This window comes from Lactuca virosa, chromosome 8 (genome assembly GCF_052849685.1).
Source record: "Lactuca virosa cultivar CGN04683 chromosome 8, Lactuca_virosa_CGN04683_v6, whole genome shotgun sequence".
NCBI lineage: Eukaryota > Viridiplantae > Streptophyta > Magnoliopsida > Asterales > Asteraceae > Lactuca > Lactuca virosa.
The window spans coordinates 264,878,715-264,890,621 of record NC_136433.1 but is presented as its reverse complement, the minus strand read 5'-3'; the positions used below and the strand labels follow the sequence as shown (position 1 = coordinate 264,890,621).

At 35.7% G+C, this 11,907-nt stretch overlaps 1 long non-coding RNA gene across 1 annotated transcript; it reads right to left on the bottom strand.

Annotated features, from left to right (window-relative positions):
- Window positions 1-5,083: 5,083 nt before the first annotated feature.
- On the bottom strand, window positions 5,084-11,892 carry LOC145132796 (uncharacterized). The gene is made up of 10 exons (XR_013718251.1): window positions 11,445-11,892; window positions 11,229-11,367; window positions 10,889-10,963; window positions 10,649-10,790; window positions 10,454-10,540; window positions 8,918-9,575; window positions 8,541-8,826; window positions 6,641-6,779; window positions 6,256-6,333; window positions 5,084-5,300 (listed from the first exon to the last, which is right to left on the bottom strand). It is a non-coding gene; the product is annotated as an uncharacterized LOC145132796 (long non-coding RNA).
- Window positions 11,893-11,907: the final 15 nt, after the last annotated feature.

Sequence of the window (11,907 nt, the reverse complement as noted above, 5' to 3'; positions counted from 1 at the left end):
AAACTCGAAAGAAAGATCGAGCGATTTTTAGCCGACACAACCTAAACGAGAATTGAAGGTCTCGTCTGTAGTAGTACAATGGTAAAAAGACAGACGAAAACAGACGTCGGATGAAGAAGTTATGAATTTTTAACGGATTCCCGTCCCGGTCTGTTTAAAATAATAATATTAAAAATAAAGTCAAAATTAGCAGACGAAGTCTAAACAAAAGTCGTAGAGTATGATTTTACCTATGCGTGCATATAAAGAACGCCAAAAACGGAGCTCGTATGCGAAAGTTATGATTTTCGCAAGTTTTGGCACAAAAATAAAGAAAAATAGCAAAACCGGGCAATTTCGCAAGTGACACGTGGCAGCCGCTGAGTGGACCGAAGCCATGCGTGGCACCTCCTGATTGGACCGCAGCCGAGGTCCACTTAGAAGCCAACAGCTTCGCATGAAGACACCCCGGAGACACCCCGGACAGCACCTCGGACACCTCCTTCGCATACGTGTCTCCTTCCCATTGGACCGAGGGTTGGTCCAATCCGAGCCTAGCACCTTACGAGCCTTCGGTCCGAAGTAAGCCACCTGTCCGACGCGTGTCAGCTTCGCATAGCTCCGGGTCCGAACCTTCGGACTATATATATGCATGCGAGGGCTTCCGAAATTTTACACTTTTTCACCCCAATTTTCATTCTCTTTCACATTCTCCACTCCCATAAGCTCATATACAACCCCTAAAGCCCCGGTATCAAGTCTCGAACCCTAAGCAAGCCTCGAAGCCCCGAGATTCCCGAGAAGTAACCTCTCTCCTGTCGAAACTCTGCCCAATTTGAGCCGGTTTCTCGACAAATAAACTCTTTTTCGTGAAACGAAACTCTGTCCGGTTCACCATCTATCAAGTGAGTTCATACCCCCGTATTTTCATAATTTCTACTGTTTTAAAGGGGGGAATACAAGCATAACACAAGAACTTTGTGTTATAAAATCATGATTCAAATCATGATAAAATAATATTAAATTATCTAAAATACTCAAAACATCAAACTCTTTTATAATCTTATATTTTTCCCCAAAAATTCATATTTGTATATATATATATATATATATATATATATATATATATATATATATATATATATATATATATATATATATATATATATATATATATATATATATATATATATATAAGATTTAAAAGGCTTAGGACTGATAACTCATTCTGGGTCCTTTTCCTTGTTTGGATGTGGGCTTAAAGTACCGGTTACTTGTCCGAGTGTCGTTTAAATTTTACTTATATATAAAATTGTATATGTATATAAATATAATAGTTATTTCATCAGTTTAACTACCTTTGTAACATGCTGAGCAAGGGATTACATGCAAACATGGTTAAATACACAATCAGAGAGTACATATAAATTATAATAGGTATAATTTATACATTGAACAATAATTCATGATACAAGTATACTAGAATACACAAGAAACTAGGGTTTTGATACAGAACAAATCAAGGTTTACACTTATCAAATACATGTTTGGAAATACTAATTCAAGGACATACTGTCAATCATTATTTCAGAATGATCGGGTTTTGATTCAAAGAATATACTGTCAATCATTATTTCAGAATGATTGAGTTTTCAAACTAATATACATGTAACGTTTATATGCTTTTTATGAGACACTAGATTCAGGTTGTTTAATTCAATTTAGACAACATAGAAAAGTCCTGACATTATAACCAGAATCTCCAGCCGGGGATCGAAACAAGTGTGTGTAGATCTATATCGGGATTGACAACCCCGCACTCAGGCTGCTAGCTACAGTTAGATGAGTGGCAATTGTTATCACCAGTTTAAACGCCCACAAAGCGTTTGTTTCAGGCCATCAGTCATAGTATGGTTATAATAACTCATTAAAAAGATATTAACAATACGTTAGTGTATAAATAATTAAACGAAAGTACACCTTCAAAGTACTATTTTACATAATACAAAATACAAAGATTCAATACAGTTTTCAACAACAGCTGGTGGAGCCAGGCACACTCTCAGTTACAAGTTTTCATGAGTAATACAAATACAAAACATTAATACACAGAGAACGGCTTTATGGGAATAAAACTACTTTTCATATACAAACAGAAAATATAGGATTTTCTGGAACAGTTTACATATACAAGATACAGAGATACTCTTTCAAACATAAACATTTATGCACTCACTCAACTTTATATTGATACTCTCTTTTCAAATTACTTGTATTCTCAGGGAAATAATACACAGGTACTCCCCGAGCTTTTGAGAAGATGGAGCTTTGTTGAGTCATATCTTCTTTTGTATAACTATGTTTTGGTTCAATATACAATGATTGAACACATGTAAATATTTATACTTTTTAAATACAATGGTTGTTTGTACTTTGATTACTATGATGCATGTGTTGTGATACTTACCTTAAGTCCTCCGCCCCCGAACGTTTTCGCCGTTCTGGTTTGGGGGTGCGACATATCGGGGCTTCGGGGGGGGGGGGGGGTTAAAAGAAGGCTTAAAGATGAGTAGAGTAGGAGAGAGGTTGAGAAATTAGCAACCAAACCCGGCTGCCTTCGGTTTTTATTTATAGGGCTGAAATTTCAGTTTTCACGTCGTGAACAGTATTTTCACGTCGTGGGCTTGATCGTCACTGCATGCGTCATCGCAAGTTGGGTATGGCAGACTCCAGGAGGCGTCAGAAGACATTTCACGTCGTGAACACTGATTTCACGTCGTGGTCTCTGACAGTTTTGGGGTTTCGCGCCCCGAACTTCAGAAATTCATAACTTTCGCATACGAACTCCGTTTTCGACGTTCTTTATATCGACGCGAAGGTGAGATTATGCTCTACAACTCTTGTTTAGACTTTATCGGCTAATTTTGACTTTATTCTTATTATATTTTTATTATATTATTTTTAGTAGGCCGGGACAGGAAAACTCCGTTAGAAATCCATAACTCCTTCGTCTAGCGTCCGTTTTTGTCTGTCTTTCTACCGTTGGACTACTATCGACGAGATCTTCAATTCTCGTTTAGATTGTTTTGGCTAAAAACCGTTCGATCTAATATTCGAACTTCGGGTTGTACACTGCTAAGCCGAAACTTCGAAAGATCACGACTTCCTCATACGAAGTCAGATTTGGGCGTTCTTTTTATGGACGCTCTCGGTTTAACGTATTCTACGACTTTCGTTTGGATCACTAAGGCCAAATTTCGCTCCATCGTAAATTCACTATTTACGTCACGTTGTGTCGTGTCGGTTCTGTCGCGAAACTTCGACATATAATAACTTCTTCGTTATAACTCGGATTTCGGCGTTCTTTATATGTACGGAATCCTTGTAACATATACTACATCATAGTTAAGATTATTCCTTCTAAATAATCTTCCATAAAAAAGTCATTTTTGATGCTCTTTGTCTCTAAATTGACTAGCCCAGATCTACGGGCGTTACATCGACGCCTTTGAGTAGTGTATCACAGTCGAAACCAGCTTCCTTAATGCTGATCTGGTAAGGGTTACCTTTCTTCATGCAAAGTGATCCATTCAATTCTTTAGGAAAAAAATTTGTTACTGTCCTAAGACATACAAGGTCCATTGAGGGTTGTAGGTAATTTTAACGCCATTTCTGATGTGTCTGAAAAACTTGGTGGCAGACCTCCAAATCTTGTATCTTTGTAGGAATTCAATGCAATGATTAATGATTGTGGCATCATTGACTGCGGCATAAAACCTGGTCGAATAAGCAAGAGTGGGGGCTTCGTATGGGTTAGGCTTGACAATGTTTTCACTAATTCGACTTTTGCTATGATTTGTGGGAGTCTCCTTCGGAAATGGAAATAGTCCATTATTTTCCATGGCTTTTTTTTTTGCGGGGGACCCTAATGATGTGGCTAATGATGAGGTGAAAATGGATCAACTGCTTTGAGGAGATTCTTTTCTTCCAATATTCCGAGAAATAGAGATAACAATTGATAGGATCCACCCAGTATAGGATGAGTCGACCTAGATTCTCTACAATCCTCTCATACTCAACTTTAATTGGCGTTGTTGGGCCGAAGAAGAACTTGTTGTTGAAAAGGAAAAAAAGTACACTACCCTTATAATACACTGGCTAACGCCTTTGTTCGATTGGAACGGGGCCTCAAATTTTTGATGGTAAAGGCATTAGCAAGGTCCTCTTGTGTTGCTCTGTCCTTAAGTACAAAGGCTACTGGAGTGAGGTTGCGTATATAATAGTAGCATTTGGGCCCATAGATAGAGTTATCCCATCCAATGCCTTTTCGTTACCGCTCTGTGGGGGCTTTCTAAAGTAGGCATAAGTCAATGATGATGGCATTGAATGCATCTTTGAAAAGGAAATAAAAATCTCGTGTCGGTATTATTGAATCAATAGTTAACCCAAACACAAAGTAGACTGCTTGAAAAAAGCTCTACGCCTTTCACTCTTCACTTCCCAAACCCGACTAACTTTTTTCTTAATTACCTTATTCATGAACCTTTTACCCTTAAGAGATGGGAGTTATGTCCTATCTCCCACAGTTATGCCCGATTTAAATTGAGGAGAATACTTAAGCCTTTATAGAATACAGACTTGCTTCTTTTCCGGTCCGGGCTAGTTCACAAAACCTAGACTCCGATGGCTCGCTTGGAAAACGTTCGTACGTTGCTAATCTCTTATTCTCCTCCTACCCTTGAACTCTTGTTGAATCGAGGAGTTAAAGCTCTTCATTTTGATGTTGATCACTTTAAATTCCGACACTTTAGATTGGTTCATCAGTTCCATGACTAATAATGGTTATCTATTGGACATTTCCATATATATATATATATATATATATATATATATATATATATATATATATATATATATACCAGGAAACTTATGCAGGCCGTGATAATCACGGCCCTAGAGAATTTATTAATAAGTTAATTTTAAGTGATTCCATGGAAAACACGGTTTATGCTGAGAATATAACCACTGATTAAATTCTTTTTTTGTTCTAAAAAACTTGAAAGGAGATGATAGTAGGATTGTATAATACCCAGGTCAACTAATGTAACAACGTAAAAGTTTCGACCAACTTTTTTTTTTTTTTTAATTGCAAAACACATTCATTCCAATAATAAAACCACAAAGTGCCACAATTTCAATTCATCAAAACTCATGTCCAAAAGAAAAATGTATATAAAATTCCAGGATCCTTTCAATCATAAAACAATCTCCGGTGTGTGTGTACAATCAAGCCGGTGTCTTCCCATGATCCTGAGAAGTACCTGAAACACATAACACATAACACGGTAAGCACAAAGTTTAGTGAGTTCCCCAAAATACCATACACAACTCATTAGCCACTCTAGGCCATAACTCAATAAGATCCTCCAATCGATGTGTCTCAGTGGAACCCTCCGGTCCCAACTCAGTAAACTCATAGCAACAATATTCAGCATGAATCACAAAAACATAATGCAGAATATTACAATACATAGATAAACACATAAAACAACTCAATCACATAAAGATAAGCATCTCTAATCAATACCCCACTCTTAGTCAAATACAACAAAAGTTTCTCTTACTCTCTCTCTCTAACTCTTGGAATGGGTAAAAGACCATTTTACCCCTCCACGGTCTTCATTACTTATGTTGGCCAAACCCTAAAGCCAACAAAAGTCAACTCGAGTCAGCAGTCCCACTTTGACCTGACTCGCCGAGTGCACTCATGTGACTCGTCGAGTCCACTCGTTACTCAAAGGTCCTTGCAATGGTCCAGCTCGTCGAGTTAACCCCTAACTCGCCGAGTAACAGCATTGACAGCTCATCGGGTAAACCCTAACCGACTCGTCGAGTCGGCTCCTGGACTCGGCGAGTCCATTCAGACTCTTTCCCCAATCAGACGATTTTAAGGCAGAAAACTTTCCCAAACTCTGGATCTACACTCCCAAGACTCATTTATCACGTAAAGTCACAGACTTTACGTCCATGCGTGGCACTTAGGGCTTGAAATGCCAAGAACATGCTCTAACAAGGGTTTTTCACTCAAGAGTTCCATTAAGGCTGAATAAAGCAGGGACCTTTGGATGCTAGGGACCTCACAAGGTCCAGATCTGAAGTCCAAACCTTCATATGAACTCAATACCCTCAAAGTCCCAATAATATATAGAAAAGAAGCCCTAATCTCCAAAAATATGAGATCTACCCAAACAAATGAGAAAGGTTCGAACTTTATACCTTTAACAGGAGCTCTTAGATGAATAACAACAGATCTAGCAACCTCCTCTTGCTCCTTGCTTGAAATCCTTCTCTTCTCTTGCAAAGATACACCAAAATACTCAAGGTTAGCTCACACTCTCTCTCTATAAGCTAAAAGGGGCGATTAGGGTTTCTCTCAGGAAGGTATAGCCGCAAATGAGGCTATAAGTGCCTTTTAATAGGCCCCAAACCCGGGGGATTAGGGTTTCTCATCCTAGCGTCTACTCGGCAAGTCGACTCTCGGACTCGTCGAGTGGGTCATTAAACCCACGTGGTACATCGCGACTCTACTCGACGAGTTGGAGCACTTACTCGTCGAGTAGCTCAATAGCCAAAATAGATAAATAATTAAATAAATATATACCTGGAAATCCGGATGTTACAACTAAAGTAACGATAGACTAAATACATCTTGGTAAGGGTGACAGAGTTGTTGCCAAATTTGTAAGCTGCTTCTATCCTAGTGATCATTTTGGAATTGGGATATTCATGTTGACCTGTAACTTCCAATTGTCATAAATCATGTCAAAAACCATTTTCTTGCATAAATGGGCAAATGAAAAAGTGAAATGTGGCTGCATAAATATGCATTTAACCCTTGATAAGTACTACTAATTAATAAGATTATTATATATTGGACTTGAGAATTTAGGAAAAATCATACAAATCTTTGTATAGATCAACCATAGTTTTAGCCGGATCAATTACTTTTGCAGTAAGATCGACATAAAAGCGCACTAAAGTTAAAAAAAAAAAATAGCACGCCTTATTTTCACTACACCCCTAAAACTTCAATGTTGTTGTAGCATAAAGATAATGTTCCAGACGCCATGATCCGATGAAAAGGGGGTAAATTAATTTAAGAAATGAAAATAGGATGTTATATATAATAAAGTGAACAATGAAAGTAGGTTGCTATTCTTGAATTTAACTCAAGAAAAAAGTACACATGGGAGTGGTCAACATCCAAAAAGCAGCATCATTTATCAGTATCGAGGAATCTAATTTTTTAGAGTGTAGTTTGCCAAATCAAAGTTGAATGTACTAAATATGGGAGTGGTAAACAGTAGCTGCTCTGAAACTACTACTATATATGTATGAAGAAAAGACGGAAACTAACGGAATGTTCAAAAAGTTAACAACAGAGAGTACGAAAGGCCAATATGTTGTAAGGTGAATTTTTGGATTATGTGTTCAACCGGAAGTTGCAAACATTCATGTTGAGTTCAACGATTGGTATTAAAGGTAATCAAAATAAAATAAATGCAAGTATATGGGTAGTAAAGGTAAAAACATACAATTATATTGCTATTATGATCACATCATTTATACTGCTGATCAGAATATTTGTCTTTTCAAAAGTAAACATATATGCTTTCACAATTTTTGAATCAGGAGCAACAAATATGATGTTGGCTAATAAAGCTACTATTTATGTGTAATTACAGCGCTATCTGCAAAATCAATATAGTTTTCATTTACAAAAAATGCTCGAAAATAATATTAAAGTTATTATATTGTACTAATTGACAACCGAGTGACTTCAAGTTGAACTTCAATGTAACCACCAACCAGTAATAAGGACCTTGTCATGCTATCTATGCATCTGAACAGTGCTAGATTAGCATGAAGAATGTATCAAGTTACTAATATACAGACATAAAGAAACTTTATAGAAAAATATTAATATTTTTTTCCTCCCACCAACTCTATGGCTAAAATTGATGAATATTGTTAGATTGTTTGTTGGAATGTAAGGGTAAAATGATCATTTAGTTTCATTCACAACAATTTATTCTATCCAAAAATGAAATGAAACAGACCTTATGAGTTGTGTATACAACATTCTACCTAAGACACATCATTACCAATTCATCCGTGACTTAATTTGGGTATAAAAGAAACAACCCTTTAATCCAGTAAAGCTATATATTGATTAAAAATAAGGACTTCATAAAGAAAGGCAGGGATTTCCCATTAAGTATAACATTTTACAAATATCCCCTCATTTATTTTTTCCCACCATTTTCCAACTATTTTTTTTATCCAGAAGAACAATGGATGGGAAAATAGAAAGAAATAGAGGTTGTACACAAAAAGTTTTAAGTTAAATTTATATAGGGAGTGTGCTAAACTGCTAATACATAATACTTTTCCAAAGAAAGCTGCAAACTTTGACTGAAAGCCTTATTTTAAATTTAGTATTTGGTTGGTGGACAAATGTTTTAAATAACAATAAAAAACACAAAAAATATTAAACCTACTTCATAAGTTGCCACGATGGCACGATTGTGTCTCGTCTACATCATGTTTCCATCTGTTGGTTAACTCCTTGGATGCCTTCATTGCCTCATCAGTGGTTTCATATATGAAATATGCATTATTAGTGATGTTGTGGTTAAACAATATCAAATTTATATCATTATCTTGTATTAAATATAAATATCTTTCAACAAACCATTCACCATTACAAACCGAATAATCGGTATCTCGACCTCCACCTGATGCTTCTTTCCCCTCCAACATCTATTTTGTTGTCGACGATAACTCCTAATTGGAGAAGGAAGACGGTGAAAACCTCAATCGAAGCATCAAGAACAAGTAAAAAAGGGGGAAATCACAGATGAATTATTACATGTACCTGATAGTGAAAGAAGTGAAACAAACCCTAAAATCAAAACTGGATGCTTCAGGCAAAACACAGGCAGCCGGACGTCAGCTTTCCCGGAGTGTCGTCTTCAACGCAAATCAACCCAGAAGAAGGGTTCGTTTTTGAAGAAGGAATCGTTACGAGTAAGTCAAAAATTAAGAGTCATGGTGGAGGCGTGAAGAGAAGATACCCAACGAGGATATGGGGGTATAGATGAATAAAGCAGAGGATAGAATTTATACCAATGTAATCCAAATTCAAAGCAATTTTCATCACTACAAAAAGTGTAGATACTTTTCGAAGTATAATTTCATAATAAGAAATTAAATTAAAAATACTATGCTCTAATTAGGTACTTTCAAAATACATTGCTATTTTGTTGCATTTAGCAATTATTGATAAAAAAAAAGAAAAGAAGTATTGGCATACAATATGATCGGCTGAAATTCTTAATGAACACTTTGTAGCAAAACACTTGATATAGTCATTATCTAGGATCTCTTTTATAAGTTGTTCTGCGTAATTAACCTAAATGAAATTAAATTAATAAAAGTATAACATTAGGAAGTTGTTCGCCTAAAAGAACTCATATTTCATAAGTCCAACGCCTAGCAACTTTCTCTTTTGTATTCCCTCCACTTCCGGTTACCTACAATAAAACCTTCCATATTAGTGTTTAAAATTTTTTAAAAAATTCAAGCTACATTTTATTTAAAAATAAACTTATCGGTTGAGGAAAATGAAACATTTTAACAAATCTAGCTGAATTATCTAATACATTCAACATGTCTTGGAAGAAATTCAAAAGTAAGTATTTCAAAATAAATATAATGCCAAATAATAACAAAATGAACTTTGATTACAATAACATTAACACCATCTATTGAGTGATTAAAACGACCCAATCAATCACCATCAAGTGAATATGACCGACACCGGAGAACAATTACATATTGTTGATATGTTTCAACAACTTTCACGATAATCTACAAAAAAAATACATTAAATCGAAAAAATAAGACATCTAGTTTTGAATTAGATTAATTAATTTTATACACATTTTTTAATAACGTAGAATACATAACTTTATGTATATTACAAGATAATAAACTTTTACCTTTGAGAGGAACTACGGAACACACACAAATAACTCCCCTTCTGTTATGATTTTTTTTAAAACCTTATAAAACAATCAAAATAATTGAGTCTAACCTATTAACAAGTTTTTCTTAGAAATATTACATAAAATAAATCGTAAGTAGCTCCTTCAACCAATCATTTTTTGTATCCTGTATAAAACATTAAGTTTTTATTAAAAAACTAATATAATAATAAAATCATTTCCCTCTCACCACTAACATAGCTCAACACTAATTATAGGAATACACTCCTTTCCCTCTCCAACACTAACATAGTCAGTCAAATAAATTTAACAACCTCTCAAATAAATTTATCACAAATTAAATAAGAAAATTGCAAAAGTAAACCAATTAACAAAAAAAAAATCTCTTTCACGATTATAAAAACCTGTACACATCGGTCACGCCTTGGTGTCAGAGCTCAATCATTTATGCAAAATAGTTAATCGAGAATCCCTTGTTGTAAGGATCAAACCTACAACAACAAAACCACCATAAAGAAAACAATCACAAATATGACCAATCAAAAACTTCATGTCAACAAAACAACAGTATGGTAATATGAAAAAAAAAAATCACACACCTAGACACTTATAAGACTTGGAACGTGGGAAGTTTAAGGACTTTCTCTCGTGTTATCATTCCTCCTGCTTCACTATTTGTATCAATAGGTGGGGTTAGAAATGGATACTTCGAACATGGCATGTATACTCCTCCGTTCTTGCCTACATAATATCAACAATATAAAGACAATACCTTTTTGGAAAATGCAATTTCCACTAATGGGTACAAATGAAAAGAGAATGTGTAAAATGTAAAATACCTCCACAACAGAAAATAGAAAGTTTCACCGAAGTGCTTCATTGAGCCTCTTCATATGTTTCTTCAAATCTCGAGCCTTCAATAAAGCCAAGAGCACAACTCTTCAAATAATAATATTTCAATCCAACAAAATAATGATATGAGTTTCTTTGCTACGTAAGTTATTATCGCAAAAGATATCAATAACATATTCATTTATAATCTAATTGGCAACTAATAATTCTTATCCAATAGGAAGGACACTTTGTAAAAAAAATCAGAAGTAGAATAGCAAAAGGCGGCTTGAGATGACAAAATCAAAATTAGAGGTTGTATTGATAATTGAAAATGAGAAAAACTACCAGGAACCAAGTTTGGCTTTGACAGAACCCCAAAATTTCCATAGACGATTTCAAAATTTTGGAGCTTTCTTAAGTGGCAACCTCTGCACACCTCCTCTTCAGGCTCTTTATCTTCACATTAATCCAAATCGTTCTTGAGCTGATTGAAAAAAAAAACGTATGTTAAACACTCTTTGAGGCACTTGATCGAACAGATAGAGTGCAAAATATATTTACCATGAGCCTTAATTACAAACCATTGTCAATTTACCCATTATAGCACCATAATGTAGGGGAAATGTTTTTGCAGGATCAACGTCTTCACAAATGGCATCAGTTGGACCAGAGAGACGGTTGGTGACAATGGTTGAAACAAGGAGGCAGAGCGGCTGTGATGGTGGGCACACTATTCATGGTTGGGTTTTTTTGAAGATCATCACGACTGGGTCTAGGTTTAAGGTGGGATGGTCCGATGTAGGTGGTTGTGGATGGTTGTAGGCGGAAGGAAAAAAGGGTGTAATGGCGTCTGATAGACGATGATAGCTGCTGCTTAATAGTGACGATATTGTGGTGACTACTTAATGGCCACGATGACGTCGAATATAGGAGCGGGCTGGCCAGAATCGATAGATATTTGCCGTGATCTCGGGATTCAACGTAGACTTCAATCAAGTTTAGATGGATTCGGTCAAAAGCACGT